Here is a 27,987-nt window from a genome sequence, read left to right as displayed (position 1 = left end):
ATGCCGGACACATCTTAGGAGAGAGAGCGAGAGGGAGACAAACCCACGCCTACACAAGACATTTTGTCACCCAAGCCAACCCTTGAAAAGGCTGCTTTGCAGAGCCAAAACAAGAAGAATGGTGCGTTTTGCAGCCGCCGCCCACTGCAATGAATCTGAATAACTCCTCCTTTAGGGCGCAAGCAACTCCCCTCCCCCTTGCAGTCTTTCCAATTCACGATACAAAAAGACGGACAGGACAGGTTGCCTGACTTTCCGTCACTGCCACCCTTTGCCATCCTTACCCGTAGAAAGCCCTTTCATCATCCCCAAACCCTAATCTTTTCCCTTTCCTTCCCAGCCCCCAAACCCTGCCCTCTGTACCTTTCTCACCACCCGCTTCCCTTCTCCTGTCATCCCCCTACCACCCGGGAAAAAAAGAGATTGCCCCCTCCTTCCACTAGCCCACCCTCCCACCCAAAGAACACTTCTTCTGCGCAGCTTGTTTTCTAGGCAGCAGCGCTATTGTGATGTCATCGGGGGGCATTGTGACAAGCCGCCAGTGTTCCGTCTCTTCATGTTGTGCACAGTTCAAACGGAAAATACATCAACAGGCAGACTACAGAAAAGCTTACTATCAAAGGTTAGAGGGGGGCTTTCTCAGAGGGCTTTTTACAGTTTTTCTATTCCCAATTAGCCGTTTAAGTGTACTTATTGAAAGTAGTAATTCTTTCATAGGCCGCCCTTTCTTAGTATTTGACGTTCCTTATATTGCGGTATGAGGCTTCGCAGTAGGTTGCAAACATTCATCACCCATGACTGTCCCCAATTGAGCTCAGAAGCTCAATGTCTATCATGACCTCTCTTTTAGAATGTCCAAGAGCAAGCAAACTATTCCTCCAGGAGAGGGCGCCAACAGACTACTAAAGAGATCATCATTACTCAAAGAAAACCCCAAAAACCAATGCATGATAGGAATAAACAGGTAACTTTCTTTGGAGTGGAAGCGGAGAGATCGCACCAGATGCCAATTCTAGATGTTATCACACCTGTGGTCACTGCAGCAGCAGGTGAATCCACTTTGTCCAAAAGGGATCTATTCCATTCAATTGCAAATGATCTAGATAAGACAGAGAACTGCAGCACGGGGACATAGCCGAGTTGGTCAGGTTGAGTGGTGATGAGTTTGCTATTTGGATGAATAAAGAAAGTCAAAAGTGTGAAAGATAAAAAACAAAAGGAGGAAGTGTGAAAAGTGAATGGGCCAAATTGAGGTGCATATGAAGACGTATGCTTTCTTCCAATTCATTAAATCGGGCTAATATGAATCAGGTGAATTGAGTTCTGCTTTTGGAAACTGGGTTAAGAAGGGGTGCACCGTTCCTGGAGGTACTGCAATACCAGGTCAATGCGTGGAGTGGACAGAGCAAGCTCTTTTTCCATCTCCCTGTTCTAAAAATCCATTTAATATATGGTCCCCAGATAGGGGACGTATCAGATATTAAACTGATAAGAACAGATACTACACTTGATCTTAGCCAAAAGGCCGAGAAGCGATAACCAGAATTGGTTTGGGCCTCGAGTGGCACCCTGGCCTATGCGGACACATCTTAGGGAGAGAGAGCGAGAGGGAGACAAACCCACGCCTACACAAGACATTTTGTCACCCAAGCCAACCCTTGAAAAGGCTGCTTTGCAGAGCCAAAACAAGAAGAATGGTGCGTTTTGCAGCCGCCGCCCACTGCAATGAATCTGAATAACTCCTCCTTTAGGGCGCAAGCAACTCCCCTCCCCCTTGCAGTCTTTCCAATTCACGATACAAAAAGACGGACAGGACAGGTTGCCTGACTTTCCGTCACTGCCACCCTTTGCCATCCTTACCCGTAGAAAGCCCTTTCATCATCCCCAAACCCTAATCTTTTCCCTTTCCTTCCCAGCCCCCAAACCCTGCCCTCTGTACCTTTCTCACCACCCGCTTCCCTTCTCCTGTCATCCCCCTACCACCCGGGAAAAAAAGAGATTGCCCCCTCCTTCCACTAGCCCACCCTCCCACCCAAAGAACAACTTCTTCTGCGCAGCTTGTTTTCTAGGCAGCAGCGCTATTGTGATGTCATCGGGGGCATTGTGACAAGCCGCCAGTGTTCCGTCTCTTCATGTTGTGCACAGTTCAAACGGAAAATACATCAACAGGCAGACTACAGAAAAGCTTACTATCAAAGGTTAGAGGGGGGCTTTCTCAGAGGGCTTTTTACAGTTTTTCTATTCCCAATTAGCCGTTTAAGTGTACTTATTGAAAGTAGTAATTCTTTCATAGGCCGCCCTTTCTTAGTATTTGACGTTCCTTATATTGCGGTATGAGGCTTCGCAGTAGGTTGCAAACATTCATCACCCATGACTGTCCCCAATTGAGCTCAGAAGCTCAATGTCTATCATGACCTCTCTTTTAGAATGTCCAAGAGCAAGCAAACTATTCCTCCAGGAGAGGGCGCCAACAGACTACTAAAGAGATCATCATTACTCAAAGAAAACCCCAAAAACCAATGCATGATAGGAATAAACAGGTAACTTTCTTTGGAGTGGAAGCGGAGAGATCGCACCAGATGCCAATTCTAGATGTTATCACACCTGTGGTCACTGCAGCAGCAGGTGAATCCACTTTGTCCAAAAGGGATCTATTCCATTCAATTGCAAATGATCTAGATAAGACAGAGAACTGCAGCACGGGGACATAGCCGAGTTGGTCAGGTTGAGTGGTGATGAGTTTGCTATTTGGATGAATAAAGAAAGTCAAAAGTGTGAAAGATAAAAAACAAAAGGAGGAAGTGTGAAAAGTGAATGGGCCAAATTGAGGTGCATATGAAGACGTATGCTTTCTTCCAATTCATTAAATCGGGCTAATATGAATCAGGTGAATTGAGTTCTGCTTTTGGAAACTGGGTTAAGAAGGGGTGCACCGTTCCTGAGGTACTGCAATACCAGGTCAATGCGTGGAGTGGACAGAGCAAGCTCTTTTTCCATCTCCCTGTTCTAAAAATCCATTTAATATATGGTCCCCAGATAGGGGACGTATCAGATATTAAACTGATAAGAACAGATACTACACTTGATCTTAGCCAAAAGGCCGAGAAGCGATAACCAGAATTGGTTTGGGCCTCGAGTGGCACCCTGGCCTATGCCGGACACATCTTAGGGAGAGAGAGCGAGAGGGAGACAAACCCACGCCTACACAAGACATTTTGTCACCCAAGCCAACCCTTGAAAAGGCTGCTTTGCAGAGCCAAAACAAGAAGAATGGTGCGTTTTGCAGCCGCCGCCCACTGCAATGAATCTGAATAACTCCTCCTTTAGGGCGCAAGCAACTCCCCTCCCCCTTGCAGTCTTTCCAATTCACGATACAAAAAGACGGACAGGACAGGTTGCCTGACTTTCCGTCACTGCCACCCTTTGCCATCCTTACCCGTAGAAAGCCCTTTCATCATCCCCAAACCCTAATCTTTTCCCTTTCCTTCCCAGCCCCCAAACCCTGCCCTCTGTACCTTTCTCACCCACCCGCTTCCCTTCTCCTGTCATCCCCCTACCACCCGGGAAAAAAAGAGATTGCCCCCTCCTTCCACTAGCCCACCCTCCCACCCAAAGAACAACTTCTTCTGCGCAGCTTGTTTTCTAGGCAGCAGCGCTATTGTGATGTCATCGGGGGGCATTGTGACAAGCCGCCAGTGTTCCGTCTCTTCATGTTGTGCACAGTTCAAACGGAAAATACATCAACAGGCAGACTACAGAAAAGCTTACTATCAAAGGTTAGAGGGGGGCTTTCTCAGAGGGCTTTTTACAGTTTTTCTATTCCCAATTAGCCGTTTAAGTGTACTTATTGAAAGTAGTAATTCTTTCATAGGCCGCCCTTTCTTAGTATTTGACGTTCCTTATATTGCGGTATGAGGCTTCGCAGTAGGTTGCAAACATTCATCACCCATGACTGTCCCCAATTGAGCTCAGAAGCTCAATGTCTATCATGACCTCTCTTTTAGAATGTCCAAGAGCAAGCAAACTATTCCTCCAGGAGAGGGCGCCAACAGACTACTAAAGAGATCATCATTACTCAAAGAAAACCCCAAAAACCAATGCATGATAGGAATAAACAGGTAACTTTCTTTGGAGTGGAAGCGGAGAGATCGCACCAGATGCCAATTCTAGATGTTATCACACCTGTGGTCACTGCAGCAGCAGGTGAATCCACTTTGTCCAAAAGGGATCTATTCCATTCAATTGCAAATGATCTAGATAAGACAGAGAACTGCAGCACGGGGACATAGCCGAGTTGGTCAGGTTGAGTGGTGATGAGTTTGCTATTTGGATGAATAAAGAAAGTCAAAAGTGTGAAAGATAAAAAACAAAAGGAGGAAGTGTGAAAAGTGAATGGGCCAAATTGAGGTGCATATGAAGACGTATGCTTTCTTCCAATTCATTAAATCGGGCTAATATGAATCAGGTGAATTGAGTTCTGCTTTTGGAAACTGGGTTAAGAAGGGGGTGCACCGTTCCTGGAGGTACTGCAATACCAGGTCAATGCGTGGAGTGGACAGAGCAAGCTCTTTTTCCATCTCCCTGTTCTAAAAATCCATTTAATATATGGTCCCCAGATAGGGGACGTATCAGATATTAAACTGATAAGAACAGATACTACACTTGATCTTAGCCAAAAGGCCGAGAAGCGATAACCAGAATTGGTTTGGGCCTCGAGTGGCACCCTGGCCTATGCCGGACACATCTTAGGGAGAGAGAGCGAGAGGGAGACAAACCCACGCCTACACAAGACATTTTGTCACCCAAGCCAACCCTTGAAAAGGCTGCTTTGCAGAGCCAAAACAAGAAGAATGGTGCGTTTTGCAGCCGCCGCCCACTGCAATGAATCTGAATAACTCCTCCTTTAGGGCGCAAGCAACTCCCCTCCCCCTTGCAGTCTTTCCAATTCACGATACAAAAAGACGGACAGGACAGGTTGCCTGACTTTCCGTCACTGCCACCCTTTGCCATCCTTACCCGTAGAAAGCCCTTTCATCATCCCCAAACCCTAATCTTTTCCCTTTCCTTCCCAGCCCCCAAACCCTGCCCTCTGTACCTTTCTCACCACCCGCTTCCCTTCTCCTGTCATCCCCCTACCACCCGGGAAAAAAAGAGATTGCCCCCTCCTTCCACTAGCCCACCCTCCCACCCAAAGAACAACTTCTTCTGCGCAGCTTGTTTTCTAGGCAGCAGCGCTATTGTGATGTCATCGGGGGGCATTGTGACAAGCCGCCAGTGTTCCGTCTCTTCATGTTGTGCACAGTTCAAACGGAAAATACATCAACAGGCAGACTACAGAAAAGCTTACTATCAAAGGTTAGAGGGGGGCTTTCTCAGAGGGCTTTTTACAGTTTTTCTATTCCCAATTAGCCGTTTAAGTGTACTTATTGAAAGTAGTAATTCTTTCATAGGCCGCCCTTTCTTAGTATTTGACGTTCCTTATATTGCGGTATGAGGCTTCGCAGTAGGTTGCAAACATTCATCACCCATGACTGTCCCCAATTGAGCTCAGAAGCTCAATGTCTATCATGACCTCTCTTTTAGAATGTCCAAGAGCAAGCAAACTATTCCTCCAGGAGAGGGCGCCAACAGACTACTAAAGAGATCATCATTACTCAAAGAAAACCCCAAAAACCAATGCATGATAGGAATAAACAGGTAACTTTCTTTGGAGTGGAAGCGGAGAGATCGCACCAGATGCCAATTCTAGATGTTATCACACCTGTGGTCACTGCAGCAGCAGGTGAATCCACTTTGTCCAAAAGGGATCTATTCCATTCAATTGCAAATGATCTAGATAAGACAGAGAACTGCAGCACGGGGACATAGCCGAGTTGGTCAGGTTGAGTGGTGATGAGTTTGCTATTTGGATGAATAAAGAAAGTCAAAAGTGTGAAAGATAAAAACAAAAGGAGGAAGTGTGAAAAGTGAATGGGCCAAATTGAGGTGCATATGAAGACGTATGCTTTCTTCCAATTCATTAAATCGGGCTAATATGAATCAGGTGAATTGAGTTCTGCTTTTGGAAACTGGGTTAAGAAGGGGTGCACCGTTCCTGGAGGTACTGCAATACCAGGTCAATGCGTGGAGTGGACAGAGCAAGCTCTTTTTCCATCTCCCTGTTCTAAAAATCCATTTAATATATGGTCCCCAGATAGGGGACGTATCAGATATTAAACTGATAAGAACAGATACTACACTTGATCTTAGCCAAAAGCCGAGAAGCGATAACCAGAATTGGTTTGGGCCTCGAGTGGCACCCTGGCCTATGCCGGACACATCTTAGGGAGAGAGAGCGAGAGGGAGACAAACCCACGCCTACACAAGACATTTTGTCACCCAAGCCAACCCTTGAAAAGGCTGCTTTGCAGAGCCAAAACAAGAAGAATGGTGCGTTTTGCAGCCGCCGCCCACTGCAATGAATCTGAATAACTCCTCCTTTAGGCGCAAGCAACTCCCCTCCCCCTTGCAGTCTTTCCAATTCACGATACAAAAAGACGGACAGGACAGGTTGCCTGACTTTCCGTCACTGCCACCCTTTGCCATCCTTACCCGTAGAAAGCCCTTTCATCATCCCCAAACCCTAATCTTTTCCCTTTCCTTCCCAGCCCCCAAACCCTGCCCTCTGTACCTTTCTCACCACCCCGCTTCCCTTCTCCTGTCATCCCCCTACCACCCGGGAAAAAAAGAGATTGCCCCCTCCTTCCACTAGCCCACCCTCCCACCCAAAGAACAACTTCTTCTGCGCAGCTTGTTTTCTAGGCAGCAGCGCTATTGTGATGTCATCGGGGGGCATTGTGACAAGCCGCCAGTGTTCCGTCTCTTCATGTTGTGCACAGTTCAAACGGAAAATACATCAACAGGCAGACTACAGAAAAGCTTACTATCAAAGGTTAGAGGGGGGCTTTCTCAGAGGGCTTTTTACAGTTTTTCTATTCCCAATTAGCCGTTTAAGTGTACTTATTGAAAGTAGTAATTCTTTCATAGGCCGCCCTTTCTTAGTATTTGACGTTCCTTATATTGCGGTATGAGGCTTCGCAGTAGGTTGCAAACATTCATCACCCATGACTGTCCCCAATTGAGCTCAGAAGCTCAATGTCTATCATGACCTCTCTTTTAGAATGTCCAAGAGCAAGCAAACTATTCCTCCAGGAGAGGGCGCCAACAGACTACTAAAGAGATCATCATTACTCAAAGAAAACCCCAAAAACCAATGCATGATAGGAATAAACAGGTAACTTTCTTTGGAGTGGAAGCGGAGAGATCGCACCAGATGCCAATTCTAGATGTTATCACACCTGTGGTCACTGCAGCAGCAGGTGAATCCACTTTGTCCAAAAGGGATCTATTCCATTCAATTGCAAATGATCTAGATAAGACAGAGAACTGCAGCACGGGGACATAGCCGAGTTGGTCAGGTTGAGTGGTGATGAGTTTGCTATTTGGATGAATAAAGAAAGTCAAAAGTGTGAAAGATAAAAAACAAAAGGAGGAAGTGTGAAAAGTGAATGGGCCAAATTGAGGTGCATATGAAGACGTATGCTTTCTTCCAATTCATTAAATCGGGCTAATATGAATCAGGTGAATTGAGTTCTGCTTTTGGAAACTGGGTTAAGAAGGGGTGCACCGTTCCTGGAGGTACTGCAATACCAGGTCAATGCGTGGAGTGGACAGAGCAAGCTCTTTTTCCATCTCCCTGTTCTAAAAATCCATTTAATATATGGTCCCCAGATAGGGGACGTATCAGATATTAAACTGATAAGAACAGATACTACACTTGATCTTAGCCAAAAGGCCGAGAAGCGATAACCAGAATTGGTTTGGGCCTCGAGTGGCACCCTGGCCTATGCCGGACACATCTTAGGGAGAGAGAGCAGAGGGAGACAAACCCACGCCTACACAAGACATTTTGTCACCCAAGCCAACCCTTGAAAAGGCTGCTTTGCAGAGCCAAAACAAGAAGAATGGTGCGTTTTGCAGCCGCCGCCCACTGCAATGAATCTGAATAACTCCTCCTTTAGGGCGCAAGCAACTCCCCTCCCCCTTGCAGTCTTTCCAATTCACGATACAAAAAGACGGACAGGACAGGTTGCCTGACTTTCCGTCACTGCCACCCTTTGCCATCCTTACCCGTAGAAAGCCCTTTCATCATCCCCAAACCCTAATCTTTTCCCTTTCCTTCCCAGCCCCAAACCCTGCCCTCTGTACCTTTCTCACCACCCGCTTCCCTTCTCCTGTCATCCCCCTACCACCCGGGAAAAAAAGAGATTGCCCCCTCCTTCCACTAGCCCACCCTCCCACCCAAAGAACAACTTCTTCTGCGCAGCTTGTTTTCTAGGCAGCAGCGCTATTGTGATGTCATCGGGGGGCATTGTGACAAGCCGCCAGTGTTCCGTCTCTTCATGTTGTGCACAGTTCAAACGGAAAATACATCAACAGGCAGACTACAGAAAAGCTTACTATCAAAGGTTAGAGGGGGGCTTTCTCAGAGGGCTTTTTACAGTTTTTCTATTCCCAATTAGCCGTTTAAGTGTACTTATTGAAAGTAGTAATTCTTTCATAGGCCGCCCTTTCTTAGTATTTGACGTTCCTTATATTGCGGTATGAGGCTTCGCAGTAGGTTGCAAACATTCATCACCCATGACTGTCCCCAATTGAGCTCAGAAGCTCAATGTCTATCATGACCTCTCTTTTAGAATGTCCAAGAGCAAGCAAACTATTCCTCCAGGAGAGGGCGCCAACAGACTACTAAAGAGATCATCATTACTCAAAGAAAACCCCAAAAACCAATGCATGATAGGAATAAACAGGTAACTTTCTTTGGAGTGGAAGCGGAGAGATCGCACCAGATGCCAATTCTAGATGTTATCACACCTGTGGTCACTGCAGCAGCAGGTGAATCCACTTTGTCCAAAAGGGATCTATTCCATTCAATTGCAAATGATCTAGATAAGACAGAGAACTGCAGCACGGGGACATAGCCGAGTTGGTCAGGTTGAGTGGTGATGAGTTTGCTATTTGGATGAATAAAGAAAGTCAAAAGTGTGAAAGATAAAAAACAAAAGGAGGAAGTGTGAAAAGTGAATGGGCCAAATTGAGGTGCATATGAAGACGTATGCTTTCTTCCAATTCATTAAATCGGGCTAATATGAATCAGGTGAATTGAGTTCTGCTTTTGGAAACTGGGTTAAGAAGGGGTGCACCGTTCCTGGAGGTACTGCAATACCAGGTCAATGCGTGGAGTGGACAGAGCAAGCTCTTTTTCCATCTCCCTGTTCTAAAAATCCATTTAATATATGGTCCCCAGATAGGGGACGTATCAGATATTAAACTGATAAGAACAGATTTTTGATTTAATGAAGCTTTCCAAAGCACCGCAAAAAATGCATGACCGAAGTCACACCAAAAACAGTGCAAAGGCTAGGATTCGTGTGGACCCCTCCGTGAGGAGAGGGTCCCCAAAAATCAACCCCGTCCCTCCGAGCCAGAAGGCCACAGCAAGGGTCAGGGATCTTCGGTGCTCCCCCAAGCCGAAGCCTGGTTGAGCCTTGTCGTTGCTCCCAGCGTCCACCCAGGCATCTTACCCAAGTGGAGTAGAGAGCTACTAGTTGTTGGTTTCGCAGCCGAAACTGCCCGGACCGTCAACCGGTGTTGGTTTCTCAGCCCAAGGCTAACCGGACCTCCAACCGGGTGTTGGTTTCTCAGCCGAAGCTGACCCGGACCTCCAACCGGGTGTTGGTTTCTCAGCCGAAGCTGACCCAGACCTCCAACCGGGTGTTGGTTTCTCAGCCGAAGCTGACCCGGACCTCCAACCGGGTGTTGGTTTCTCAGCCCAAAGCTGAACGGACCTCCGACCATGATTATAAAAATTTCCCTTCCTAGCCAGAAGGCCGGGATAGAGCAATATGCTCAGAAAGTATGAAAGGGCAAGGTACGGTGTGCTACAGAGCCCAAGGCTCGCCGGGGTCCCAAGCCAGCAAGCTCAGACTCACTCCAGGGTCGTCAGTCCTGGGGCACATTGCACCATAGCCCCCCACACTTACTCAGTCTAATAGCCTCGATCCTGGTAGGGCCATGTTTTCCTCTAGATGAATATACTATACATCAAGAGTACTAGCAAGCGCAACCTTCCAGTGTGCATTGCATCTGCCGAGCCTCACAGATACTACACTTGATCTTAGCCAAAAGGCCGAGAAGCGATAACCAGAATTGGTTTGGGCCTCGAGTGGCACCCTGGCCTATGCCGGACACATCTTAGGGAGAGAGAGCGAGAGGGAGACAAACCCACGCCTACACAAGACATTTTGTCACCCAAGCCAACCCTTGAAAAGGCTGCTTTGCAGAGCCAAAACAAGAAGAATGGTGCGTTTTGCAGCCGCCGCCCACTGCAATGAATCTGAATAACTCCTCCTTTAGGGCGCAAGCAACTCCCCTCCCCCTTGCAGTCTTTCCAATTCACGATACAAAAAGACGGACAGGACAGGTTGCCTGACTTTCCGTCACTGCCACCCTTTGCCATCCTTACCCGTAGAAAGCCCTTTCATCATCCCCAAACCCTAATCTTTTCCCTTTCCTTCCCAGCCCCCAAACCCTGCCCTCTGTACCTTTCTCACCACCCGCTTCCCTTCTCCTGTCATCCCCCTACCACCCGGGAAAAAAAGAGATTGCCCCCTCCTTCCACTAGCCCACCCTCCCACCCAAAGAACAACTTCTTCTGCGCAGCTTGTTTTCTAGGCAGCAGCGCTATTGTGATGTCATCGGGGGGCATTGTGACAAGCCGCCAGTGTTCCGTCTCTTCATGTTGTGCACAGTTCAAACGGAAAATACATCAACAGGCAGACTACAGAAAAGCTTACTATCAAAGGTTAGAGGGGGGCTTTCTCAGAGGGCTTTTTACAGTTTTTCTATTCCCAATTAGCCGTTTAAGTGTACTTATTGAAAGTAGTAATTCTTTCATAGGCCGCCCTTTCTTAGTATTTGACGTTCCTTATATTGCGGTATGAGGCTTCGCAGTAGGTTGCAAACATTCATCACCCATGACTGTCCCCAATTGAGCTCAGAAGCTCAATGTCTATCATGACCTCTCTTTTAGAATGTCCAAGAGCAAGCAAACTATTCCTCCAGGAGAGGGCGCCAACAGACTACTAAAGAGATCATCATTACTCAAAGAAAACCCCAAAAACCAATGCATGATAGGAATAAACAGGTAACTTTCTTTGGAGTGGAAGCGGAGAGATCGCACCAGATGCCAATTCTAGATGTTATCACACCTGTGGTCACTGCAGCAGCAGGTGAATCCACTTTGTCCAAAAGGGATCTATTCCATTCAATTGCAAATGATCTAGATAAGACAGAGAACTGCAGCACGGGGACATAGCCGAGTTGGTCAGGTTGAGTGGTGATGAGTTTGCTATTTGGATGAATAAAGAAAGTCAAAAGTGTGAAAGATAAAAAACAAAAGGAGGAAGTGTGAAAAGTGAATGGGCCAAATTGAGGTGCATATGAAGACGTATGCTTTCTTCCAATTCATTAAATCGGGCTAATATGAATCAGGTGAATTGAGTTCTGCTTTTGGAAACTGGGTTAAGAAGGGGTGCACCGTTCCTGGAGGTACTGCAATACCAGGTCAATGCGTGGAGTGGACAGAGCAAGCTCTTTTTCCATCTCCCTGTTCTAAAAATCCATTTAATATATGGTCCCCAGATAGGGGACGTATCAGATATTAAACTGATAAGAACAGATACTACACTTGATCTTAGCCAAAAGGCCGAGAAGCGATAACCAGAATTGGTTTGGGCCTCGAGTGGCACCCTGGCCTATGCCGGACACATCTTAGGGAGAGAGAGCGAGAGGGAGACAAACCCACGCCTACACAAGACATTTTGTCACCCAAGCCAACCCTTGAAAAGGCTGCTTTGCAGAGCCAAAACAAGAAGAATGGTGCGTTTGCAGCCGCCGCCCACTGCAATGAATCTGAATAACTCCTCCTTTAGGGCGCAAGCAACTCCCCTCCCCCTTGCAGTCTTTCCAATTCACGATACAAAAAGACGGACAGGACAGGTTGCCTGACTTTCCGTCACTGCCACCCTTTGCCATCCTTACCCGTAGAAAGCCCTTTCATCATCCCCAAACCCTAATCTTTTCCCTTTCCTTCCCAGCCCCCAAACCCTGCCCTCTGTACCTTTCTCACCACCCGCTTCCCTTCTCCTGTCATCCCCCTACCACCCGGGAAAAAAAGAGATTGCCCCCTCCTTCCACTAGCCCACCCTCCCACCCAAAGAACAACTTCTTCTGCGCAGCTTGTTTTCTAGGCAGCAGCGCTATTGTGATGTCATCGGGGGGCATTGTGACAAGCCGCCAGTGTTCCGTCTCTTCATGTTGTGCACAGTTCAAACGGAAAATACATCAACAGGCAGACTACAGAAAAGCTTACTATCAAAGGTTAGAGGGGGGCTTTCTCAGAGGGCTTTTTACAGTTTTTCTATTCCCAATTAGCCGTTTAAGTGTACTTATTGAAAGTAGTAATTCTTTCATAGGCCGCCCTTTCTTAGTATTTGACGTTCCTTATATTGCGGTATGAGGCTTCGCAGTAGGTTGCAAACATTCATCACCCATGACTGTCCCCAATTGAGCTCAGAAGCTCAATGTCTATCATGACCTCTCTTTTAGAATGTCCAAGAGCAAGCAAACTATTCCTCCAGGAGAGGGCGCCAACAGACTACTAAAGAGATCATCATTACTCAAAGAAAACCCCAAAAACCAATGCATGATAGGAATAAACAGGTAACTTTCTTTGGAGTGGAAGCGGAGAGATCGCACCAGATGCCAATTCTAGATGTTATCACACCTGTGGTCACTGCAGCAGCAGGTGAATCCACTTTGTCCAAAAGGGATCTATTCCATTCAATTGCAAATGATCTAGATAAGACAGAGAACTGCAGCACGGGGACATAGCCGAGTTGGTCAGGTTGAGTGGTGATGAGTTTGCTATTTGGATGAATAAAGAAAGTCAAAAGTGTGAAAGATAAAAAACAAAAGGAGGAAGTGTGAAAAGTGAATGGGCCAAATTGAGGTGCATATGAAGACGTATGCTTTCTTCCAATTCATTAAATCGGGCTAATATGAATCAGGTGAATTGAGTTCTGCTTTTGGAAACTGGGTTAAGAAGGGGTGCACCGTTCCTGGAGGTACTGCAATACCAGGTCAATGCGTGGAGTGGACAGAGCAAGCTCTTTTTCCATCTCCCTGTTCTAAAAATCCATTTAATATATGGTCCCCAGATAGGGGACGTATCAGATATTAAACTGATAAGAACAGATACTACACTTGATCTTAGCCAAAAGGCCGAGAAGCGATAACCAGAATTGGTTTGGGCCTCGAGTGGCACCCTGGCCTATGCCGGACACATCTTAGGGAGAGAGAGCGAGAGGGAGACAAACCCACGCCTACACAAGACATTTTGTCACCCAAGCCAACCCTTGAAAAGGCTGCTTTGCAGAGCCAAAACAAGAAGAATGGTGCGTTTTGCAGCCGCCGCCCACTGCAATGAATCTGAATAACTCCTCCTTTAGGGCGCAAGCAACTCCCCTCCCCCTTGCAGTCTTTCCAATTCACGATACAAAAAGACGGACAGGACAGGTTGCCTGACTTTCCGTCACTGCCACCCTTTGCCATCCTTACCCGTAGAAAGCCCTTTCATCATCCCCAAACCCTAATCTTTTCCCTTTCCTTCCCAGCCCCCAAACCCTGCCCTCTGTACCTTTCTCACCACCCGCTTCCCTTCTCCTGTCATCCCCCTACCACCCGGGAAAAAAAGAGATTGCCCCCTCCTTCCACTAGCCCACCCTCCCACCCAAAGAACAACTTCTTCTGCGCAGCTTGTTTTCTAGGCAGCAGCGCTATTGTGATGTCATCGGGGGGCATTGTGACAAGCCGCCAGTGTTCCGTCTCTTCATGTTGTGCACAGTTCAAACGGAAAATACATCAACAGGCAGACTACAGAAAAGCTTACTATCAAAGGTTAGAGGGGGGCTTTCTCAGAGGGCTTTTTACAGTTTTTCTATTCCCAATTAGCCGTTTAAGTGTACTTATTGAAAGTAGTAATTCTTTCATAGGCCGCCCTTTCTTAGTATTTGACGTTCCTTATATTGCGGTATGAGGCTTCGCAGTAGGTTGCAAACATTCATCACCCATGACTGTCCCCAATTGAGCTCAGAAGCTCAATGTCTATCATGACCTCTCTTTTAGAATGTCCAAGAGCAAGCAAACTATTCCTCCAGGAGAGGGCGCCAACAGACTACTAAAGAGATCATCATTACTCAAAGAAAACCCCAAAAACCAATGCATGATAGGAATAAACAGGTAACTTTCTTTGGAGTGGAAGCGGAGAGATCGCACCAGATGCCAATTCTAGATGTTATCACACCTGTGGTCACTGCAGCAGCAGGTGAATCCACTTTGTCCAAAAGGGATCTATTCCATTCAATTGCAAATGATCTAGATAAGACAGAGAACTGCAGCACGGGGACATAGCCGAGTTGGTCAGGTTGAGTGGTGATGAGTTTGCTATTTGGATGAATAAAGAAAGTCAAAAGTGTGAAAGATAAAAAACAAAAGGAGGAAGTGTGAAAAGTGAATGGGCCAAATTGAGGTGCATATGAAGACGTATGCTTTCTTCCAATTCATTAAATCGGGCTAATATGAATCAGGTGAATTGAGTTCTGCTTTTGGAAACTGGGTTAAGAAGGGGTGCACCGTTCCTGGAGGTACTGCAATACCAGGTCAATGCGTGGAGTGGACAGAGCAAGCTCTTTTTCCATCTCCCTGTTCTAAAAATCCATTTAATATATGGTCCCCAGATAGGGGACGTATCAGATATTAAACTGATAAGAACAGATACTACACTTGATCTTAGCCAAAAGGCCGAGAAGCGATAACCAGAATTGGTTTGGGCCTCGAGTGGCACCCTGGCCTATGCCGGACACATCTTAGGGAGAGAGAGCGAGAGGGAGACAAACCCACGCCTACACAAGACATTTTGTCACCCAAGCCAACCCTTGAAAAGGCTGCTTTGCAGAGCCAAAACAAGAAGAATGGTGCGTTTTGCAGCCGCCGCCCACTGCAATGAATCTGAATAACTCCTCCTTTAGGGCGCAAGCAACTCCCCTCCCCCTTGCAGTCTTTCCAATTCACGATACAAAAAGACGGACAGGACAGGTTGCCTGACTTTCCGTCACTGCCACCCTTTGCCATCCTTACCCGTAGAAAGCCCTTTCATCATCCCCAAACCCTAATCTTTTCCCTTTCCTTCCCAGCCCCCAAACCCTGCCCTCTGTACCTTTCTCACCACCCGCTTCCCTTCTCCTGTCATCCCCCTACCACCCGGGAAAAAAAGAGATTGCCCCCTCCTTCCACTAGCCCACCCTCCCACCCAAAGAACAACTTCTTCTGCGCAGCTTGTTTTCTAGGCAGCAGCGCTATTGTGATGTCATCGGGGGGCATTGTGACAAGCCGCCAGTGTTCCGTCTCTTCATGTTGTGCACAGTTCAAACGGAAAATACATCAACAGGCAGACTACAGAAAAGCTTACTATCAAAGGTTAGAGGGGGGCTTTCTCAGAGGGCTTTTTACAGTTTTTCTATTCCCAATTAGCCGTTTAAGTGTACTTATTGAAAGTAGTAATTCTTTCATAGGCCGCCCTTTCTTAGTATTTGACGTTCCTTATATTGCGGTATGAGGCTTCGCAGTAGGTTGCAAACATTCATCACCCATGACTGTCCCCAATTGAGCTCAGAAGCTCAATGTCTATCATGACCTCTCTTTTAGAATGTCCAAGAGCAAGCAAACTATTCCTCCAGGAGAGGGCGCCAACAGACTACTAAAGAGATCATCATTACTCAAAGAAAACCCCAAAAACCAATGCATGATAGGAATAAACAGGTAACTTTCTTTGGAGTGGAAGCGGAGAGATCGCACCAGATGCCAATTCTAGATGTTATCACACCTGTGGTCACTGCAGCAGCAGGTGAATCCACTTTGTCCAAAAGGGATCTATTCCATTCAATTGCAAATGATCTAGATAAGACAGAGAACTGCAGCACGGGGACATAGCCGAGTTGGTCAGGTTGAGTGGTGATGAGTTTGCTATTTGGATGAATAAAGAAAGTCAAAAGTGTGAAAGATAAAAAACAAAAGGAGGAAGTGTGAAAAGTGAATGGGCCAAATTGAGGTGCATATGAAGACGTATGCTTTCTTCCAATTCATTAAATCGGGCTAATATGAATCAGGTGAATTGAGTTCTGCTTTTGGAAACTGGGTTAAGAAGGGGTGCACCGTTCCTGGAGGTACTGCAATACCAGGTCAATGCGTGGAGTGGACAGAGCAAGCTCTTTTTCCATCTCCCTGTTCTAAAAATCCATTTAATATATGGTCCCCAGATAGGGGACGTATCAGATATTAAACTGATAAGAACAGATACTACACTTGATCTTAGCCAAAAGGCCGAGAAGCGATAACCAGAATTGGTTTGGGCCTCGAGTGGCACCCTGGCCTATGCCGGACACATCTTAGGGAGAGAGAGCGAGAGGGAGACAAACCCACGCCTACACAAGACATTTTGTCACCCAAGCCAACCCTTGAAAAGGCTGCTTTGCAGAGCCAAAACAAGAAGAATGGTGCGTTTTGCAGCCGCCGCCCACTGCAATGAATCTGAATAACTCCTCCTTTAGGGCGCAAGCAACTCCCCTCCCCCTTGCAGTCTTTCCAATTCACGATACAAAAAGACGGACAGGACAGGTTGCCTGACTTTCCGTCACTGCCACCCTTTGCCATCCTTACCCGTAGAAAGCCCTTTCATCATCCCCAAACCCTAATCTTTTCCCTTTCCTTCCCAGCCCCCAAACCCTGCCCTCTGTACCTTTCTCACCACCCGCTTCCCTTCTCCTGTCATCCCCCTACCACCCGGGAAAAAAAGAGATTGCCCCCTCCTTCCACTAGCCCACCCTCCCACCCAAAGAACAACTTCTTCTGCGCAGCTTGTTTTCTAGGCAGCAGCGCTATTGTGATGTCATCGGGGGGCATTGTGACAAGCCGCCAGTGTTCCGTCTCTTCATGTTGTGCACAGTTCAAACGGAAAATACATCAACAGGCAGACTACAGAAAAGCTTACTATCAAAGGTTAGAGGGGGGCTTTCTCAGAGGGCTTTTTACAGTTTTTCTATTCCCAATTAGCCGTTTAAGTGTACTTATTGAAAGTAGTAATTCTTTCATAGGCCGCCCTTTCTTAGTATTTGACGTTCCTTATATTGCGGTATGAGGCTTCGCAGTAGGTTGCAAACATTCATCACCCATGACTGTCCCCAATTGAGCTCAGAAGCTCAATGTCTATCATGACCTCTCTTTTAGAATGTCCAAGAGCAAGCAAACTATTCCTCCAGGAGAGGGCGCCAACAGACTACTAAAGAGATCATCATTACTCAAAGAAAACCCCAAAAACCAATGCATGATAGGAATAAACAGGTAACTTTCTTTGGAGTGGAAGCGGAGAGATCGCACCAGATGCCAATTCTAGATGTTATCACACCTGTGGTCACTGCAGCAGCAGGTGAATCCACTTTGTCCAAAAGGGATCTATTCCATTCAATTGCAAATGATCTAGATAAGACAGAGAACTGCAGCACGGGGACATAGCCGAGTTGGTCAGGTTGAGTGGTGATGAGTTTGCTATTTGGATGAATAAAGAAAGTCAAAAGTGTGAAAGATAAAAAACAAAAGGAGGAAGTGTGAAAAGTGAATGGGCCAAATTGAGGTGCATATGAAGACGTATGCTTTCTTCCAATTCATTAAATCGGGCTAATATGAATCAGGTGAATTGAGTTCTGCTTTTGGAAACTGGGTTAAGAAGGGGTGCACCGTTCCTGGAGGTACTGCAATACCAGGTCAATGCGTGGAGTGGACAGAGCAAGCTCTTTTTCCATCTCCCTGTTCTAAAAATCCATTTAATATATGGTCCCCAGATAGGGGACGTATCAGATATTAAACTGATAAGAACAGATACTACACTTGATCTTAGCCAAAAGGCCGAGAAGCGATAACCAGAATTGGTTTGGGCCTCGAGTGGCACCCTGGCCTATGCCGGACACATCTTAGGGAGAGAGAGCGAGAGGGAGACAAACCCACGCCTACACAAGACATTTTGTCACCCAAGCCAACCCTTGAAAAGGCTGCTTTGCAGAGCCAAAACAAGAAGAATGGTGCGTTTTGCAGCCGCCGCCCACTGCAATGAATCTGAATAACTCCTCCTTTAGGGCGCAAGCAACTCCCCTCCCCCTTGCAGTCTTTCCAATTCACGATACAAAAAGACGGACAGGACAGGTTGCCTGACTTTCCGTCACTGCCACCCTTTGCCATCCTTACCCGTAGAAAGCCCTTTCATCATCCCCAAACCCTAATCTTTTCCCTTTCCTTCCCAGCCCCCAAACCCTGCCCTCTGTACCTTTCTCACCACCCGCTTCCCTTCTCCTGTCATCCCCCTACCACCCGGGAAAAAAAGAGATTGCCCCCTCCTTCCACTAGCCCACCCTCCCACCCAAAGAACAACTTCTTCTGCGCAGCTTGTTTTCTAGGCAGCAGCGCTATTGTGATGTCATCGGGGGGCATTGTGACAAGCCGCCAGTGTTCCGTCTCTTCATGTTGTGCACAGTTCAAACGGAAAATACATCAACAGGCAGACTACAGAAAAGCTTACTATCAAAGGTTAGAGGGGGGCTTTCTCAGAGGGCTTTTTACAGTTTTTCCATTCCCAATTAGCCGTTTAAGTGTACTTATTGAAAGTAGTAATTCTTTCATAGGCCGCCCTTTCTTAGTATTTGACGTTCCTTATATTGCGGTATGAGGCTTCGCAGTAGGTTGCAAACATTCATCACCCATGACTGTCCCCAATTGAGCTCAGAAGCTCAATGTCTATCATGACCTCTCTTTTAGAATGTCCAAGAGCAAGCAAACTATTCCTCCAGGAGAGGGCGCCAACAGACTACTAAAGAGATCATCATTACTCAAAGAAAACCCCAAAAACCAATGCATGATAGGAATAAACAGGTAACTTTCTTTGGAGTGGAAGCGGAGAGATCGCACCAGATGCCAATTCTAGATGTTATCACACCTGTGGTCACTGCAGCAGCAGGTGAATCCACTTTGTCCAAAAGGGATCTATTCCATTCAATTGCAAATGATCTAGATAAGACAGAGAACTGCAGCACGGGGACATAGCCGAGTTGGTCAGGTTGAGTGGTGATGAGTTTGCTATTTGGATGAATAAAGAAAGTCAAAAGTGTGAAAGATAAAAAACAAAAGGAGGAAGTGTGAAAAGTGAATGGGCCAAATTGAGGTGCATATGAAGACGTATGCTTTCTTCCAATTCATTAAATCGGGCTAATATGAATCAGGTGAATTGAGTTCTGCTTTTGGAAACTGGGTTAAGAAGGGGTGCACCGTTCCTGGAGGTACTGCAATACCAGGTCAATGCGTGGAGTGGACAGAGCAAGCTCTTTTTCCATCTCCCTGTTCTAAAAATCCATTTAATATATGGTCCCCAGATAGGGGACGTATCAGATATTAAACTGATAAGAACAGATTTGATTTAATGAAGCTTTCCAAAGCACCGCAAAAATGCATGACCGAAGTCACACCAAAAACAGTGCAAAGGCTAGGATTCGTGTTGACCCCTCCGTGAGAAGAGGATCCCCAAAAATCAACCCCGTCCCTCCGAGCCAGAAGGCCACAGCGAGGGTCAGGGATCTTCGGTGCTCCCCCAAGCCGAAGCCTGGTTGAGCCTTGTTGTTGCTCCCAGCGTCCACCGAGGCATCTTACCCAAGTGGAGTAGGGCGCTACTAGTCGTTGGTTTCGCAGCCGAGACTGCCCGGACCGTCAACCGGTGTTGGTTTCTCAGCCCAAGGCTGACCGGACCTCCAACCGGGTGTTGGTTTCTCAGCCCAAGGCTAACCGGACCTCCAACCGGGTGTTGGTTTCTCAGCCAAAGCTGACCCGGACCTCCAACCGGGTGTTGGTTTCTCAGCCCAAAGCTGACCGGACCTCCGACCGGGATTATAAAAATTTCCCTTCTTAGCCAGAAGGCCGGGATAGGGCAATATGCTTGAAAAGTATGAATAGGCAAGGCGCGGCGTGCGACAGAGTCTGAGGCTTACCAGGGTCCCAACCTAGCAAGTTCAGACTCCCTCCAGGGTGTCCATTCCTGGGGCACATTGCACCATAACCCCCACACTTACTCAGTCTAATAGCCTCGATCCTGGTAGGGCCATGGTTTCCTCTAGATGGATATACTATCCTCCCAAAGTACTAACAAGCGCAACCTTCCAGTGTGCATTGCATCATTGTACTAAGGTGGCCGGAGCCTTAAACCACCTTTTCGAACGATACTACACTTGATCTTAGCCAAAAGGCCGAGAAGCGATAACCAGAATTGGTTTGGGCCTCGAGTGGCACCCTGGCCTATGCCGGACACATCTTAGGGAGAGAGAGCGAGAGGGAGACAAACCCACGCCTACACAAGACATTTTGTCACCCAAGCCAACCCTTGAAAAGGCTGCTTTGCAGAGCCAAAACAAGAAGAATGGTGCGTTTTGCAGCCGCCGCCCACTGCAATGAATCTGAATAACTCCTCCTTTAGGGCGCAAGCAACTCCCCTCCCCCTTGCAGTCTTTCCAATTCACGATACAAAAAGACGGACAGGACAGGTTGCCTGACTTTCCGTCACTGCCACCCTTTGCCATCCTTACCCGTAGAAAGCCCTTTCATCATCCCCAAACCCTAATCTTTTCCCTTTCCTTCCCAGCCCCCAAACCCTGCCCTCTGTACCTTTCTCACCACCCGCTTCCCTTCTCCTGTCATCCCCCTACCACCCGGGAAAAAAAGAGATTGCCCCCTCCTTCCACTAGCCCACCCTCCCACCCAAAGAACAACTTCTTCTGCGCAGCTTGTTTTCTAGGCAGCAGCGCTATTGTGATGTCATCGGGGGGCATTGTGACAAGCCGCCAGTGTTCCGTCTCTTCATGTTGTGCACAGTTCAAACGGAAAATACATCAACAGGCAGACTACAGAAAAGCTTACTATCAAAGGTTAGAGGGGGGCTTTCTCAGAGGGCTTTTTACAGTTTTTCTATTCCCAATTAGCCGTTTAAGTGTACTTATTGAAAGTAGTAATTCTTTCATAGGCCGCCCTTTCTTAGTATTTGACGTTCCTTATATTGCGGTATGAGGCTTCGCAGTAGGTTGCAAACATTCATCACCCATGACTGTCCCCAATTGAGCTCAGAAGCTCAATGTCTATCATGACCTCTCTTTTAGAATGTCCAAGAGCAAGCAAACTATTCCTCCAGGAGAGGGCGCCAACAGACTACTAAAGAGATCATCATTACTCAAAGAAAACCCCAAAAACCAATGCATGATAGGAATAAACAGGTAACTTTCTTTGGAGTGGAAGCGGAGAGATCGCACCAGATGCCAATTCTAGATGTTATCACACCTGTGGTCACTGCAGCAGCAGGTGAATCCACTTTGTCCAAAAGGGATCTATTCCATTCAATTGCAAATGATCTAGATAAGACAGAGAACTGCAGCACGGGGACATAGCCGAGTTGGTCAGGTTGAGTGGTGATGAGTTTGCTATTTGGATGAATAAAGAAAGTCAAAAGTGTGAAAGATAAAAAACAAAAGGAGGAAGTGTGAAAAGTGAATGGGCCAAATTGAGGTGCATATGAAGACGTATGCTTTCTTCCAATTCATTAAATCGGGCTAATATGAATCAGGTGAATTGAGTTCTGCTTTTGGAAACTGGGTTAAGAAGGGGTGCACCGTTCCTGGAGGTACTGCAATACCAGGTCAATGCGTGGAGTGGACAGAGCAAGCTCTTTTTCCATCTCCCTGTTCTAAAAATCCATTTAATATATGGTCCCCAGATAGGGGACGTATCAGATATTAAACTGATAAGAACAGATACTACACTTGATCTTAGCCAAAAGGCCGAGAAGCGATAACCAGAATTGGTTTGGGCCTCGAGTGGCACCCTGGCCTATGCCGGACACATCTTAGGGAGAGAGAGCGAGAGGGAGACAAACCCACGCCTACACAAGACATTTTGTCACCCAAGCCAACCCTTGAAAAGGCTGCTTTGCAGAGCCAAAACAAGAAGAATGGTGCGTTTTGCAGCCGCCGCCCACTGCAATGAATCTGAATAACTCCTCCTTTAGGGCGCAAGCAACTCCCCTCCCCCTTGCAGTCTTTCCAATTCACGATACAAAAAGACGGACAGGACAGGTTGCCTGACTTTCCGTCACTGCCACCCTTTGCCATCCTTACCCGTAGAAAGCCCTTTCATCATCCCCAAACCCTAATCTTTTCCCTTTCCTTCCCAGCCCCCAAACCCTGCCCTCTGTACCTTTCTCACCACCCGCTTCCCTTCTCCTGTCATCCCCCTACCACCCGGGAAAAAAAGAGATTGCCCCCTCCTTCCACTAGCCCACCCTCCCACCCAAAGAACAACTTCTTCTGCGCAGCTTGTTTTCTAGGCAGCAGCGCTATTGTGATGTCATCGGGGGGCATTGTGACAAGCCGCCAGTGTTCCGTCTCTTCATGTTGTGCACAGTTCAAACGGAAAATACATCAACAGGCAGACTACAGAAAAGCTTACTATCAAAGGTTAGAGGGGGGCTTTCTCAGAGGGCTTTTTACAGTTTTTCTATTCCCAATTAGCCGTTTAAGTGTACTTATTGAAAGTAGTAATTCTTTCATAGGCCGCCCTTTCTTAGTATTTGACGTTCCTTATATTGCGGTATGAGGCTTCGCAGTAGGTTGCAAACATTCATCACCCATGACTGTCCCCAATTGAGCTCAGAAGCTCAATGTCTATCATGACCTCTCTTTTAGAATGTCCAAGAGCAAGCAAACTATTCCTCCAGGAGAGGGCGCCAACAGACTACTAAAGAGATCATCATTACTCAAAGAAAACCCCAAAAACCAATGCATGATAGGAATAAACAGGTAACTTTCTTTGGAGTGGAAGCGGAGAGATCGCACCAGATGCCAATTCTAGATGTTATCACACCTGTGGTCACTGCAGCAGCAGGTGAATCCACTTTGTCCAAAAGGGATCTATTCCATTCAATTGCAAATGATCTAGATAAGACAGAGAACTGCAGCACGGGGACATAGCCGAGTTGGTCAGGTTGAGTGGTGATGAGTTTGCTATTTGGATGAATAAAGAAAGTCAAAAGTGTGAAAGATAAAAAACAAAAGGAGGAAGTGTGAAAAGTGAATGGGCCAAATTGAGGTGCATATGAAGACGTATGCTTTCTTCCAATTCATTAAATCGGGCTAATATGAATCAGGTGAATTGAGTTCTGCTTTTGGAAACTGGGTTAAGAAGGGGTGCACCGTTCCTGGAGGTACTGCAATACCAGGTCAATGCGTGGAGTGGACAGAGCAAGCTCTTTTTCCATCTCCCTGTTCTAAAAATCCATTTAATATATGGTCCCCAGATAGGGGACGTATCAGATATTAAACTGATAAGAACAGATACTACACTTGATCTTAGCCAAAAGGCCGAGAAGCGATAACCAGAATTGGTTTGGGCCTCGAGTGGCACCCTGGCCTATGCCGGACACATCTTAGGGAGAGAGAGCGAGAGGGAGACAAACCCACGCCTACACAAGAAATTTTGTCACCCAAGCCAACCCTTGAAAAGGCTGCTTTGCAGAGCCAAAACAAGAAGAATGGTGCGTTTTGCAGCCGCCGCCCACTGCAATGAATCTGAATAACTCCTCCTTTAGGGCGCAAGCAACTCCCCTCCCCCTTGCAGTCTTTCCAATTCACGATACAAAAAGACGGACAGGACAGGTTGCCTGACTTTCCGTCACTGCCACCCTTTGCCATCCTTACCCGTAGAAAGCCCTTTCATCATCCCCAAACCCTAATCTTTTCCCTTTCCTTCCCAGCCCCCAAACCCTGCCCTCTGTACCTTTCTCACCACCCGCTTCCCTTCTCCTGTCATCCCCCTACCACCCGGGAAAAAAAGAGATTGCCCCCTCCTTCCACTAGCCCACCCTCCCACCCAAAGAACAACTTCTTCTGCGCAGCTTGTTTTCTAGGCAGCAGCGCTATTGTGATGTCATCGGGGGGCATTGTGACAAGCCGCCAGTGTTCCGTCTCTTCATGTTGTGCACAGTTCAAACGGAAAATACATCAACAGGCAGACTACAGAAAAGCTTACTATCAAAGGTTAGAGGGGGGCTTTCTCAGAGGGCTTTTTACAGTTTTTCTATTCCCAATTAGCCGTTTAAGTGTACTTATTGAAAGTAGTAATTCTTTCATAGGCCGCCCTTTCTTAGTATTTGACGTTCCTTATATTGCGGTATGAGGCTTCGCAGTAGGTTGCAAACATTCATCACCCATGACTGTCCCCAATTGAGCTCAGAAGCTCAATGTCTATCATGACCTCTCTTTTAGAATGTCCAAGAGCAAGCAAACTATTCCTCCAGGAGAGGGCGCCAACAGACTACTAAAGAGATCATCATTACTCAAAGAAAACCCCAAAAACCAATGCATGATAGGAATAAACAGGTAACTTTCTTTGGAGTGGAAGCGGAGAGATCGCACCAGATGCCAATTCTAGATGTTATCACACCTGTGGTCACTGCAGCAGCAGGTGAATCCACTTTGTCCAAAAGGGATCTATTCCATTCAATTGCAAATGATCTAGATAAGACAGAGAACTGCAGCACGGGGACATAGCCGAGTTGGTCAGGTTGAGTGGTGATGAGTTTGCTATTTGGATGAATAAAGAAAGTCAAAAGTGTGAAAGATAAAAAACAAAAGGAGGAAGTGTGAAAAGTGAATGGGCCAAATTGAGGTGCATATGAAGACGTATGCTTTCTTCCAATTCATTAAATCGGGCTAATATGAATCAGGTGAATTGAGTTCTGCTTTTGGAAACTGGGTTAAGAAGGGGTGCACCGTTCCTGGAGGTACTGCAATACCAGGTCAATGCGTGGAGTGGACAGAGCAAGCTCTTTTTCCATCTCCCTGTTCTAAAAATCCATTTAATATATGGTCCCCAGATAGGGGACGTATCAGATATTAAACTGATAAGAACAGATACTACACTTGATCTTAGCCAAAAGGCCGAGAAGCGATAACCAGAATTGGTTTGGGCCTCGAGTGGCACCCTGGCCTATGCCGGACACATCTTAGGGAGAGAGAGCGAGAGGGAGACAAACCCACGCCTACACAAGACATTTTGTCACCCAAGCCAACCCTTGAAAAGGCTGCTTTGCAGAGCCAAAACAAGAAGAATGGTGCGTTTTGCAGCCGCCGCCCACTGCAATGAATCTGAATAACTCCTCCTTTAGGGCGCAAGCAACTCCCCTCCCCCTTGCAGTCTTTCCAATTCACGATACAAAAAGACGGACAGGACAGGTTGCCTGACTTTCCGTCACTGCCACCCTTTGCCATCCTTACCCGTAGAAAGCCCTTTCATCATCCCCAAACCCTAATCTTTTCCCTTTCCTTCCCAGCCCCCAAACCCTGCCCTCTGTACCTTTCTCACCACCCGCTTCCCTTCTCCTGTCATCCCCCTACCACCCGGGAAAAAAAGAGATTGCCCCCTCCTTCCACTAGCCCACCCTCCCACCCAAAGAACAACTTCTTCTGCGCAGCTTGTTTTCTAGGCAGCAGCGCTATTGTGATGTCATCGGGGGGCATTGTGACAAGCCGCCAGTGTTCCGTCTCTTCATGTTGTGCACAGTTCAAACGGAAAATACATCAACAGGCAGACTACAGAAAAGCTTACTATCAAAGGTTAGAGGGGGGCTTTCTCAGAGGGCTTTTTACAGTTTTTCTATTCCCAATTAGCCGTTTAAGTGTACTTATTGAAAGTAGTAATTCTTTCATAGGCCGCCCTTTCTTAGTATTTGACGTTCCTTATATTGCGGTATGAGGCTTCGCAGTAGGTTGCAAACATTCATCACCCATGACTGTCCCCAATTGAGCTCAGAAGCTCAATGTCTATCATGACCTCTCTTTTAGAATGTCCAAGAGCAAGCAAACTATTCCTCCAGGAGAGGGCGCCAACAGACTACTAAAGAGATCATCATTACTCAAAGAAAACCCCAAAAACCAATGCATGATAGGAATAAACAGGTAACTTTCTTTGGAGTGGAAGCGGAGAGATCGCACCAGATGCCAATTCTAGATGTTATCACACCTGTGGTCACTGCAGCAGCAGGTGAATCCACTTTGTCCAAAAGGGATCTATTCCATTCAATTGCAAATGATCTAGATAAGACAGAGAACTGCAGCACGGGGACATAGCCGAGTTGGTCAGGTTGAGTGGTGATGAGTTTGCTATTTGGATGAATAAAGAAAGTCAAAAGTGTGAAAGATAAAAAACAAAAGGAGGAAGTGTGAAAAGTGAATGGGCCAAATTGAGGTGCATATGAAGACGTATGCTTTCTTCCAATTCATTAAATCGGGCTAATATGAATCAGGTGAATTGAGTTCTGCTTTTGGAAACTGGGTTAAGAAGGGGTGCACCGTTCCTGGAGGTACTGCAATACCAGGTCAATGCGTGGAGTGGACAGAGCAAGCTCTTTTTCCATCTCCCTGTTCTAAAAATCCATTTAATATATGGTCCCCAGATAGGGGACGTATCAGATATTAAACTGATAAGAACAGATACTACACTTGATCTTAGCCAAAAGGCCGAGAAGCGATAACCAGAATTGGTTTGGGCCTCGAGTGGCACCCTGGCCTATGCCGGACACATCTTAGGGAGAGAGAGCGAGAGGGAGACAAACCCACGCCTACACAAGACATTTTGTCACCCAAGCCAACCCTTGAAAAGGCTGCTTTGCAGAGCCAAAACAAGAAGAATGGTGCGTTTTGCAGCCGCCGCCCACTGCAATGAATCTGAATAACTCCTCCTTTAGGGCGCAAGCAACTCCCCTCCCCCTTGCAGTCTTTCCAATTCACGATACAAAAAGACGGACAGGACAGGTTGCCTGACTTTCCGTCACTGCCACCCTTTGCCATCCTTACCCGTAGAAAGCCCTTTCATCATCCCCAAACCCTAATCTTTTCCCTTTCCTTCCCAGCCCCCAAACCCTGCCCTCTGTACCTTTCTCACCACCCGCTTCCCTTCTCCTGTCATCCCCCTACCACCCGGGAAAAAAAGAGATTGCCCCCTCCTTCCACTAGCCCACCCTCCCACCCAAAGAACAACTTCTTCTGCGCAGCTTGTTTTCTAGGCAGCAGCGCTATTGTGATGTCATCGGGGGGCATTGTGACAAGCCGCCAGTGTTCCGTCTCTTCATGTTGTGCACAGTTCAAACGGAAAATACATCAACAGGCAGACTACAGAAAAGCTTACTATCAAAGGTTAGAGGGGGGCTTTCTCAGAGGGCTTTTTACAGTTTTTCTATTCCCAATTAGCCGTTTAAGTGTACTTATTGAAAGTAGTAATTCTTTCATAGGCCGCCCTTTCTTAGTATTTGACGTTCCTTATATTGCGGTATGAGGCTTCGCAGTAGGTTGCAAACATTCATCACCCATGACTGTCCCCAATTGAGCTCAGAAGCTCAATGTCTATCATGACCTCTCTTTTAGAATGTCCAAGAGCAAGCAAACTATTCCTCCAGGAGAGGGCGCCAACAGACTACTAAAGAGATCATCATTACTCAAAGAAAACCCCAAAAACCAATGCATGATAGGAATAAACAGGTAACTTTCTTTGGAGTGGAAGCGGAGAGATCGCACCAGATGCCAATTCTAGATGTTATCACACCTGTGGTCACTGCAGCAGCAGGTGAATCCACTTTGTCCAAAAGGGATCTATTCCATTCAATTGCAAATGATCTAGATAAGACAGAGAACTGCAGCACGG

General features: G+C 46.9%; 16 non-coding genes and 2 pseudogenes across 16 annotated transcripts; all 18 read right to left on the bottom strand.

The window, feature by feature from the left end:
- Positions 1-1,346: 1,346 nt before the first annotated feature.
- On the bottom strand, positions 1,347-1,537 carry LOC142281741 (U2 spliceosomal RNA). Its single transcript, XR_012743778.1, has one exon. It is a non-coding gene; the product is annotated as a U2 spliceosomal RNA (small nuclear RNA).
- A 1,385-nt stretch (positions 1,538-2,922) lies between these two features.
- On the bottom strand, positions 2,923-3,112 carry LOC142281743 (U2 spliceosomal RNA). Its single transcript, XR_012743780.1, has one exon. It is a non-coding gene; the product is annotated as a U2 spliceosomal RNA (small nuclear RNA).
- A 1,389-nt stretch (positions 3,113-4,501) lies between these two features.
- LOC142281742 (U2 spliceosomal RNA) lies at positions 4,502-4,692 on the bottom strand. The gene has a single exon (XR_012743779.1). It is a non-coding gene; the product is annotated as a U2 spliceosomal RNA (small nuclear RNA).
- Positions 4,693-6,078: 1,386 nt separating this feature from the next.
- On the bottom strand, positions 6,079-6,268 carry LOC142281744 (U2 spliceosomal RNA). Its single transcript, XR_012743781.1, has one exon. It is a non-coding gene; the product is annotated as a U2 spliceosomal RNA (small nuclear RNA).
- A 1,387-nt stretch (positions 6,269-7,655) lies between these two features.
- LOC142281740 (U2 spliceosomal RNA) lies at positions 7,656-7,846 on the bottom strand. Its single transcript, XR_012743777.1, has one exon. It is a non-coding gene; the product is annotated as a U2 spliceosomal RNA (small nuclear RNA).
- Positions 7,847-9,231: 1,385 nt separating this feature from the next.
- On the bottom strand, positions 9,232-9,424 carry LOC142281745 (U2 spliceosomal RNA). The gene has a single exon (XR_012743782.1). It is a non-coding gene; the product is annotated as a U2 spliceosomal RNA (small nuclear RNA).
- Positions 9,425-10,113: 689 nt separating this feature from the next.
- On the bottom strand, positions 10,114-10,240 carry LOC142281748 (U2 spliceosomal RNA; annotated as a pseudogene).
- Positions 10,241-11,627: 1,387 nt separating this feature from the next.
- LOC142281739 (U2 spliceosomal RNA) lies at positions 11,628-11,818 on the bottom strand. Its single transcript, XR_012743776.1, has one exon. It is a non-coding gene; the product is annotated as a U2 spliceosomal RNA (small nuclear RNA).
- A 1,386-nt stretch (positions 11,819-13,204) lies between these two features.
- On the bottom strand, positions 13,205-13,395 carry LOC142281738 (U2 spliceosomal RNA). Its single transcript, XR_012743775.1, has one exon. It is a non-coding gene; the product is annotated as a U2 spliceosomal RNA (small nuclear RNA).
- Positions 13,396-14,782: 1,387 nt separating this feature from the next.
- On the bottom strand, positions 14,783-14,973 carry LOC142281737 (U2 spliceosomal RNA). Its single transcript, XR_012743774.1, has one exon. It is a non-coding gene; the product is annotated as a U2 spliceosomal RNA (small nuclear RNA).
- Positions 14,974-16,360: 1,387 nt separating this feature from the next.
- Positions 16,361-16,551, bottom strand: LOC142281736 (U2 spliceosomal RNA). The gene has a single exon (XR_012743773.1). It is a non-coding gene; the product is annotated as a U2 spliceosomal RNA (small nuclear RNA).
- A 1,387-nt stretch (positions 16,552-17,938) lies between these two features.
- LOC142281753 (U2 spliceosomal RNA) lies at positions 17,939-18,129 on the bottom strand. The gene has a single exon (XR_012743787.1). It is a non-coding gene; the product is annotated as a U2 spliceosomal RNA (small nuclear RNA).
- Positions 18,130-19,516: 1,387 nt separating this feature from the next.
- Positions 19,517-19,710, bottom strand: LOC142281747 (U2 spliceosomal RNA). Its single transcript, XR_012743784.1, has one exon. It is a non-coding gene; the product is annotated as a U2 spliceosomal RNA (small nuclear RNA).
- Positions 19,711-20,365: 655 nt separating this feature from the next.
- LOC142281749 (U2 spliceosomal RNA) lies at positions 20,366-20,507 on the bottom strand (annotated as a pseudogene).
- Positions 20,508-21,894: 1,387 nt separating this feature from the next.
- Positions 21,895-22,085, bottom strand: LOC142281751 (U2 spliceosomal RNA). The gene has a single exon (XR_012743786.1). It is a non-coding gene; the product is annotated as a U2 spliceosomal RNA (small nuclear RNA).
- Positions 22,086-23,472: 1,387 nt separating this feature from the next.
- LOC142281750 (U2 spliceosomal RNA) lies at positions 23,473-23,663 on the bottom strand. The gene has a single exon (XR_012743785.1). It is a non-coding gene; the product is annotated as a U2 spliceosomal RNA (small nuclear RNA).
- Positions 23,664-25,050: 1,387 nt separating this feature from the next.
- Positions 25,051-25,241, bottom strand: LOC142281746 (U2 spliceosomal RNA). Its single transcript, XR_012743783.1, has one exon. It is a non-coding gene; the product is annotated as a U2 spliceosomal RNA (small nuclear RNA).
- A 1,387-nt stretch (positions 25,242-26,628) lies between these two features.
- LOC142281735 (U2 spliceosomal RNA) lies at positions 26,629-26,819 on the bottom strand. Its single transcript, XR_012743772.1, has one exon. It is a non-coding gene; the product is annotated as a U2 spliceosomal RNA (small nuclear RNA).
- Positions 26,820-27,987: the final 1,168 nt, after the last annotated feature.

The sequence above is a fragment of the Anomaloglossus baeobatrachus genome, unplaced genomic scaffold, assembly GCF_048569485.1.
Source record: "Anomaloglossus baeobatrachus isolate aAnoBae1 unplaced genomic scaffold, aAnoBae1.hap1 Scaffold_4820, whole genome shotgun sequence".
Classification (NCBI taxonomy): Eukaryota; Metazoa; Chordata; class Amphibia; order Anura; family Aromobatidae; genus Anomaloglossus; species Anomaloglossus baeobatrachus.
Note: the sequence above shows the minus strand (reverse complement) of the source record. Positions and strands in the feature narration are given on the sequence as shown.